The sequence below is a fragment of the Nycticebus coucang genome, chromosome 20 (assembly GCF_027406575.1).
Source record: "Nycticebus coucang isolate mNycCou1 chromosome 20, mNycCou1.pri, whole genome shotgun sequence".
Taxonomy (NCBI): domain Eukaryota; kingdom Metazoa; phylum Chordata; class Mammalia; order Primates; family Lorisidae; genus Nycticebus; species Nycticebus coucang.
Genome location: NC_069799.1, coordinates 27,800,850 through 27,810,639, shown reverse-complemented (window position 1 = coordinate 27,810,639; position 9,790 = coordinate 27,800,850).

Here is a 9,790-nt window from a genome sequence, read left to right as displayed (position 1 = left end):
TTCTATACTGTTGGTGGGAATTCCAATTAGTCCAGTTATCCACAGTTTTCTATGAAAATTTCTTAACCCTTCAATAGGGCCGGACATATGATTTTCTTACGGCTAAATCCTTCACTCATGCTAAATATTGTCCCAGGCTCTAATGAGGAAAGCCTTCCTGAGAAATCTCATCCAGCATGTAGATGCTCACAATAAGATTCAGGAGGAATCACATATGTGGAAAATAAGAGAACTAGAGAAACATATGGAAGATGCTTACCACGGGAAATCGTGGTAAAGGTAACATTACCCAGCAGTTCAAGCCAGGTGCATAGTGATGGTTTTCATGAGGAAAGTCAAAGAGATTACTGAGACCAAAGAATGACATGTCTGGGACACTGGAATATGATACCCATATGTCTGGCATATGAAGCTAATATGCTAGACATATTAGCTAGCTTGCTCACTACTGTCTGTAACTCTTTATAACCGCTATGACCCCAAGCCAACAGGTACAATATAGAGGTACATGACACACCTAGTGGGCAAGCTAAATGAAATGAAATGACAAAAACATCTAGAAAAAAGTCAAAATATACCTGTAACAATGATAAAAATTATGTATTAAAGTTTATTAAAAGATACCAGCAGTTATAGTTAATATAATATTTTAATATAAATATACATTATTTAGAGATGATAAAGTTAAAAAATACCCGAGAAAAGAATAATGTAAAGGAAACAAACAAACACGATGTTATATTTAGCAGAATACAAAACAAAATAATGGAGTAGAAGTGCATTGGAACCAAAGTTGGATCGAGATGTTAGACATTGTTGTGAGAAGTAGTCCAGGAAGTGTAAGTAGCAGTTTCTAGGATTCTAAACAAATATAGTGTTGAAGTGGTCCCATAATAGGCAGAAGTCCAATTGAAAGAGGAGGCCTAGGCCCCATATTGTGGAGTTATTTACCCATATCTAAAATGCCAGAAACTTCTGGGAATATACATCAAAAGTCAGAACTCAAAAGCCAATCTAGCATTATAGAATTAAGGCAAAGTTTGTCAAACAATTTCTTTGCCTGCTAAAAACTGTGGTTGCTAACCTTCAGATAAAGTACCAACACTCAGCAGAAGACCCAAGGTCAGTTACTCACTTGGAACTTTGGGGAAAAAAGGGTCCTCTTTAGTTTTTAAAACAGCAACCGTTGTTCTTTCTCAATTGGCACTGCTCTATCTGGCTAGACTTCCTAGAACTAATGCTTGCTTCCACTTCTCTAAACCTGAACATACTTTGACACCTCCAATAAGGAAAATATAGTAATTCCTTGGTCTGTCTCCTCGTGAGTCCAAGAAAAGGACAGGGACAGAGCTGATCTTGGAGGTTGGCCATTTTGGATTCTAGTCTGCTGTAGCTCCGCTGGCTGAAATAAAACCCCTTCCTCTTCTATCATTAGTGTTTGGGTGACTCCCTATCCACTTTTTCTCCCACCAGGACTAGATTTCTGCTCCACAATATTCCTGGGAGCCAGAAAGCATGATAGAAAAAACTCAAATATGCTTACGTATGTAGACTTGGGCACATCTGGATGACTTATTCAGGATAATAGCCACTTCTACTACACAGGATTAAGTGGAAATATCTCCTATAAAGCAGCACAGCATGAACTATAAGATTACAAAAAAAAAAAAAAACTGGCAAAATTTCAGTGAGGAGCCTACTGATTAAAGCAAATGAAAACCTCCCCTCTATGCTAAGAGCAGCCCGTTGTAAAATACAGCTTAAACAAATCCTTTCCTAAGAGCAAACATCACGAAATGTAAGGTCCACAAAATCTGTACTATGTGTAATAAAGCTTTGTAATTCTTCACAAAAGTGCATAAAAGAAGCTGAATGGCAGTCTCCATACAGCCTCATGTACATTATATTAAATATAATGAATAAATATAATCACCAAGCTTAAAACAATCCCAGTAGGGCTTTTATTGACCTTTGTTTATTTTGTTGTTTGTTTTATGATAATTCTGTTGCTTTTGTTTCTTAATACTGAGAAGGATGGGGGAAATAACTTGAAATGCAAATGCATCCTTGCCTTTCTACAAAAATTTGGGAGCAGGACAATAATGCTCTTGTGCTCATATAATTTAAAAGTCACAGAATGGGAAAGCATGATGGCTCATGCCTGTAATATTAGCACTCTGGGAGGCAGAGGTGGGAGGTTCACTTGGGATCAGGAGTTTGAAACCAGCCTGAGGCCCTGTGTCTACTAAAAATAGAGAAACTAGCCAGGAGTGGTGGCCAGTGCTTATAGTCCCAGCTACTTGGGAGGCTGAGGCAGGGGGATTGCTTGAGCCCAAGAATTTGAGGTTGCTGAGAGTTATGATGATGGCACGACACTCTACCCAGGGTGACAAGAGTGAGACTGTCTCAATAAAAAATAAATGAGGTCAGGTACAGTGGCTCATGCCTGTAATCTTCGCACTCAGGAAAGCTGAGTTAGGTGGATGGCTTGAGCTCAGGAATTCAAGACCAGCCTGAGCAAGAGCAAGACCCTGTCTCTAAAAATAGTTGAGCACTGTGGTGGGAGCCTGTAGTTCCAGCTACTGGGAAGACTGAGACAAGAGGATCTCTGGGGCCCAAGAGTTTAAGGTTGCTATGATGCCATGGCACTCTATCTAGGGCAGCATGAGGCTCTGTCTCAAAAACTAACTAAATAAATAAATAAATGGAATAAAAAGAAGTCAGGAGCAAGCCGAGGGCCTAATGTGAAAGTTAAGTTTTATTTAGGAGTTGTCGAAAATCTACTCACAGACTGAGCAGAGACTAGTTCTCCTTGTGGAGTTCAGCTCCCCACGGGTTAGAATGGTTAGCGCCTGTACTTAAGCAATGGGTTAATTATAGGCTAAACACTGGGAGGAATATTCATGTTATTTCTTGGAAAGAATTGTTTTCCTAGAGTTAGGGTGACGCCCTCCTTTTGACTAACTGTGGTCAAAGTGACTGTGTTGTGATGATAGGTGTGTGAGGGAAGTGGGAGGTTTCCTTAGAAACTTGTATGGTGATGCAGGCACAATGAAGCCACAAGATCAAAAATCAGTTAATGCCACCACCGTTTTGCTGTTAACCAGTTGGAACTTGTTCTGTCTCCCATTCTGTTTTGATCAGGGTGTTTCAAGAATTCCTGACTCAGTGAAGCAATGCCTCCCACTGCTCCAAATTATCACTGGCAGTATCCCACTTGGAGCAAAAAGCAGTTTCTTCTCTTCAGTAAGGCATCTTGAGTGGGCCACAAAGGTTTTTTTTTGTTTGTTTTATTTTGCTTTCTGCAGTTTCACCAGGGCCTGGTTTGAACCCACCACCTCCGGTGTATGGGGCCGGCTGCCCTACTCACTGAGCCACAGGCCCCACCTGCAGAGAAAGTTTTTAAACCTTGACAAAAGCTTTCTTCCCAGAAATTTCATCTGCACTTTTCCTCTTATACACACTTCAGTCTGTTTCCAAAGTGCTTTTTATTCCATCCAATACTTGTATTGATTACACATGGAACCCTCTGTCCGAGCACTCATGGAAATCCCTCCCAAACAGATGGAAGCCAATGTACAATGGCCAATCAAGTACATGCCTGTTCTCAGTGATAAGAGAATTTTACCACTGCTCCCTCACTCTATTGGCAGTATGTGGCTTTCAGTGCAATGCAGTTTCTTCTTCTCTTTACTTAGGCTTCTGACACTGAGCCTTGAATGACCTTTTCAGACCTCCACCAAAGCTTTCTTCCCTGAGGTTGCACCTGCACTTTACTGTTAAAAGAGACGTTAGTCAGTTTGCAAACTATTTTCTACTCCAGCCAACACTTGTATTGATCACACATGTAACTCTCCCTTGGAAGACTACAGGCAAGTAAACGTTGGCCTAAATGTGCCCCAAACAAAGGTAAGTCAACATGCCCATGGCCATTCAGCTATTTTCTGGTTCTCAGTGAGAAGAGTTTTACCATTGCTCCAGCATTGAACTGTCAGTCTCTGCTTTCAGTGAAATGCAGTTTCTTCTTCTGTTCAGTTAGGGTTCTGAAAGCTAATCGCTAATCAAGTTTTCAAACCTCCACAAAAGTTGTATTTGCAGAGGTTGCATCTGCACTTTACACTTTAAAAACACGTCAGTCTGTTTCCAAAGTACTATCCATTCCAGCCAATATATGTATTGATCACACATGTAATTCTCTCTCTGAACACTCACGGCAAGGGAATGTTGACACAAATGTTCACCAAACAAATGTAGGCCAATGTCTCTAAGGCCCTCTAAGTACGTGCCTATTCTCAGTGAGAGGAGAAGTTTGCCACTGCTCCAGCTTATAACTGGCAGTATCCCTCTCAGAGGGATACTATCTATTCCATCCAATAGATGTATTGATCACACATGTAACTCTCTATCTGTCTCAATGCTATGTATAATAAATTGCTGCTATGAGACAAATAAAGCCTCCATGCTAACAGAGTAAAGCCAAAACCAAGATGACCTTCTACATGTTTCCACTGTCCGAATGTCTCACATGGACCTCATTAGTGGAAACCAAATCACAGGTGAAATCTCAGATATGCTGAGTTTATATACGTAGATTTTAGCTTTACAAACTTAACACTCAAAAGCACATTTAAAGGTGGTATAAACTGTTACAAGCACGCCAATCGCAATAGTCATTACAAATGTATTTGTTATTGCAATATAAATTTAGGGTTTTCACTTAACTTATTTTTTCTCTTTTAGTATTTTGTGTCAATTTCCTGTCCATATATGTATACCATAAATTGGTTTTGTTTCTTTGCCATCTTATTTTTGTTAATATTCTTTGTTTAAAACTTCTTTGCTTTTCCTCTATCTCACTCTCTGTTCTTAATCATGGGTTTGTGTGTTCGTGTGTTTGAGAACTCTTGGTTTTTTTAGATGTTTGGAATACTCTTCTAGTGAAAGCAAAATTAATAGTGTACTTCAGTGTTTCTACATCAATTATTGACTATCATTTAAGGGGAAAGAAGAGTTAATTTTCACATTCTACTTCCCTCCTCACAATGTATCCGATTTATTTTTAGTTATATTATTCATATTTTAGAAAACCTTTAAGAATACCATAGTGCACAGGTAGGTTAATAATATATTCATAATTATGTCTCTGTTAACTGGATTATCAGCTTAATACCTGAACAGTTTGTTTTGCCAAGGAAGATACTGTGTGAAGTTAGAAAGGAATAGGAAGACTTCCCAGTAGGAGTTGTCCTTACTCATACTTTCCACATTCATCAAATCAAAAGTTGGATTTTTTTTTAATATGATTACTCACATTGTAGTGTTTTGTGTCATTCCTGTTTTTTTAGTCATGCCTTCATTTGTTGGTGGTATATAGTTATATTTGGGCTACTATAAAATGATTCTAAGTCTCATCATGAACTTTCTAAAAATAATTTCTCCATCACTTTGTAGGGCTAAGGTTTGTCTTCATCCAGTTTTATCATGAGAAATGTATGGGTGTTCTATTTCTAAAGCATTCTGTATTTGAAATTCTTTGTCTTCCTCAAAGCTGGATGAATGGATTTGCTGTTTTAAAAACAATCCACACAAATGTTAGTAAATACTGTATTTGCCTCTGCATTGGTGACTTCACGTTTTTGCTCAGATTTTCAAGAAATTATCAACTTATACTCATAGTCCCACATTTTTAGGAGATATCTAGATAAACACAAATGCTCCAGTATATCACATTTTAAAACGATACACCTGACTATATTTTCATTCTGTTCATTTGGTTTAGTTTTAAACACAGTAATTATATCTTGTCATTTTTTTTCTTTTCCTTAAACTTCAATTTTTATGTTTTATTTTTCTTCACGAGGAAAAGCCTCTTTTTAAACTTTTTAACAATTTTAGCTGTTATATATTTCATTTGTTTTTAGCGTTATCTTTTTTATTTTATTTTTATTGTCCATTTAATACACAAGTTTTCTGGCTCAATGTTGATTTCTGTTTTTGTTTTCATACACTCAATGGATGATTTATGTTGTTAACCATTCTGTGTTTGTACAATTACATGCACTAGTTTGAATGAGGATCAGTCTTAACAGAACTCTGGTTATTTAGACAAAATACACATATTAATATACTTAATACATATTATTTAAGGACATCACTGTCATAATCTGATAAAGATAGAAAAGATAAAGGAGAGAAGTGTTTTTCCTCAATAGATTGGTTAATATTTAGTCATCATTACAAGTATAAAGGTATTACTCTTTGCCATGGTTGTAGCAGATGTCTTAGAAAATACAGGCAGAAAAATTATCATTGTGTTTTGGTGAACTTCCTTCAAAGAAGTACACATTGTTAAATTTTTATTTCAAAGAAAATGATTTTTTATAATGTTGCAACATTTTGTTGTATTTTAGCTCTCCTTTCTTGTTCTATTCTTTATTTTTACTTTGATTTATGATGTGGCTTAACATGAAATATTTTATGTTTTTAATAAATGTCTGTTTCTTCTTATTAATGTGTTTTCTTCAAAAAGTAGTTTTAAAATGCATTTAGTCTTTTAGATCTTTTACATATTACACAGATTTCCTTAAACAACAACTAATTGTTTACCAGTTCTGTACATACTCATTCTATCCATCGTTGCATGCCTAACATAAAACATTATCTTTTTTATCCTCTATTTTATGATTATGAATCAAAACGTCATTTAAAAAAATAATTTTCTCTTTTGTGGACATTATTTGGAATTCTTCAACCTTTCCTTCCAGTTGTTGGTTATATCCTGGCCCCTATAATTTATTTCAGACTTACGAAGTATATTGTCTGAAATATTTATTTCCTTTGTCCTAACTGTGTTTGCAGTAACTAACACAGGGATGGGTAGAAAACTGGCATTTCATCAACATTTGTGGAGTGAATATCTCAACCAGTGACTATCAAAACTTTTAGCATATTAACATTAGTAAACAAATTTCATAATTATTTTAATGTAGGATCAATTTAAGACAATCAGTTGGAAACAGTTAAGTGATAGCTCATTTTGTTTACTCAAAATAAAAACAATTTTTGTCATTCTCTAGGCTTTTGCAACATTTTGGGACTGGCCTGTAATTGCCTGTAAAGGACGAAAGTCTCTGGGGACACAACAAGATGCTTGTGCCCTCTATGCTCCTTATGCTCTTCCTCAAAGGAAAACAAAATGTGTTTGCACCTTCTCCCTATCTCCCAGTATCCACACATCACTTTGTATTTAACTAGAGAGTGACGCAGAGTAGGGCATCCTGAGATAAGCCCTCCAGAAAAGGAAAGTCTTCAGGTAGCTACCAGGGAGTATCCTGTTTGCCCAGCAGAGCCACTGATCTGCTTCCTAACCAGGTAAGTCACTTACATTCTGTTAGGAAGGCTAAAAAATGAATATGCACAATATCAAACAAGCATGAACTCACAAGTTTTAACATGTCCCTGCAGCTGAAGAGGACTCATGCCCAAGTTCTATGGAACTTCATCAAACAGGATGTGTTTTAAGATGCACAGGTTATCACTGGGCTTCATTCATCCTCAAGGATCCTGTACTACAAATTTATCACAGAATTTCCATGTTGAAACATACATAACATACACACACACACAAAAAAACTTAACTATTTTTATGACTCTTTTGTATCAGAAATGTTACCACATACTATTTCAATTTATATACATCCATGAATTTTATAAATATTTCATATTGAAAGGCACGCAGAGGTGATGGAATTTTTTAGGAAAATTTTTTTTAATAAACCATCAAGTTTAACTATTTCATGTTTGTAAAATTACATGCACTACTTTGAATCAGGGTCAGTCTTAACAAAACTCTGGCCTATTTAGACAAAAATATACATATTACGATGCTTATTAAATATAATTTAAGGACATGTCATGATCTGATAAAGAGAGAAGAGATACAGGAGAGAAGTGTTTCCCCTCAACAGATTGGTTAATTTTTGGCCGTAGCTGCAAGTGCGAAAGGTGTTACTCTTTGCCATGATTGTAGCAGAGGTCTTGGAAATCACAGGCAGCAAAATTCTCATTGTGTTTTAGTGAACTGAGAAAGAATTCCTCAGAAAATGCTCAGAAAATATACTAACAAATTAGTAATATAATTTATATCATGTTTCACCTTAAAATATTATTGGTTAAGGATTAGACATAGAAAATGAAACTAAAACAACAAGAAAAATGTAATGATTTCCTAAACTAAGAATAACGGTAACAAATAAAGCTCCATGTAAAAGTGAATTAGTATTTTATAAAAGAAATCTTGTAAATTTAAAGAGAGAAGAAGAAATCTTATGTATTTAAGAGAGAAGTAAAAGTTGTAAATCATATTAAAATATTTGTATTGGGAAATTGATATGGGTCACATAACAAATCAAAGACTAGAGGTCACTAATATACAACAAATCTCTTACATAGTAATCAGAAGACAACAGACATATCAACTTAACAATTGTCACATTTCTGTGAAGAAGAATTTGAATGTGACCTGAAAACACAAAATAACGCCTTACTAATAAAATGTGAATTTTAGGGTCTCACTCTTACTTGCTGAATGACAGGAAGGAAAAATGGATGATGACCAGTGGTGGTGTGAGTAAAGTTTGTCATGTTACATCCTTGATGAGAAGCAACTTCAACATGTAAGTCAGAAAAAGGTACTTTTTGAAAAATAAAAAATGTAAAATAGAATGAAGGTATTTTTTTTTCCTATATTTTTCTCAGGATTGTTTTACATTTGCAACATTACAAAGATGCTTACCTTAAAATGAAAGAAAAATTATTACATAAATTCTGTTAAGGCAAAATATTATGAAGCTTTCAATTATATTTGAAGGAATTGTATTCTGTAAGTATTAAAAGACCTGAAAATATATACGTAAGTATAATGTTTACTGAAATATAAAAATACATGCAGCATCATTCTATTCTATATTGGTACCTTTTATATAATACTATATGTCTCTATCTAGTTCTATATATTATTTGTTGAAAATAAGAAACAAGATTTTTACAGTAAATATATTTGATGATGGGGATTAGAGATGCCTTTGTTTCTCCTACTAATTTTCTCGCATGTATTTTATCTGTAGTGTTCATAAATTATAATGTGAAAAAAATCATTTAATAACATAATAAAAGTGTAATTTTAATAAAAACAACATGTAATATCATTGGATTTGAACTTGTTTTTTCTTTACATAAGGGAAAATTGAACCCATGATATTATTTTGAAAAGATAAGCTACATGGACAACTTGAACATTCTTGTCCAAATGCCGCAGTCATGTGCACTACTGATCCTGAGCCAGGGGAAGGTAAGTTCAGGGAAGTAAGAGGACTGCAGAAGTGAAGTAGTCTGATGGGCAGAGTGGACATCATGCGGCTTATTCCAGGTGCTCAGTACAGAGAATAAACATGAGATCAATGTGTAATCCCAAAGATGAGAACATAAGATAAAATATCTAAACACGAGATCACTTGAGAAACCTGGCAGTGAAAACTAGTTCAGATAAAGAGCCTGATCTCATCCAGTGTCAGCTGCTTTCCCTTTTTGCCTCAGCCACACTAGTCTTCTTTTTTTTTTTTTTTAATTTTTTTATTAAATCATAACTGTATACAATGATATGATTATGGGGCATCATACACTCACTTCATAAACCATTTGACACATTTAACCACACTAGTCTTCTTAGAGCTAACAGAAGTCCTCAGTGCAAGACTTTTTGCTCTTTCAATTTTCCCTTCCTCAAATGATC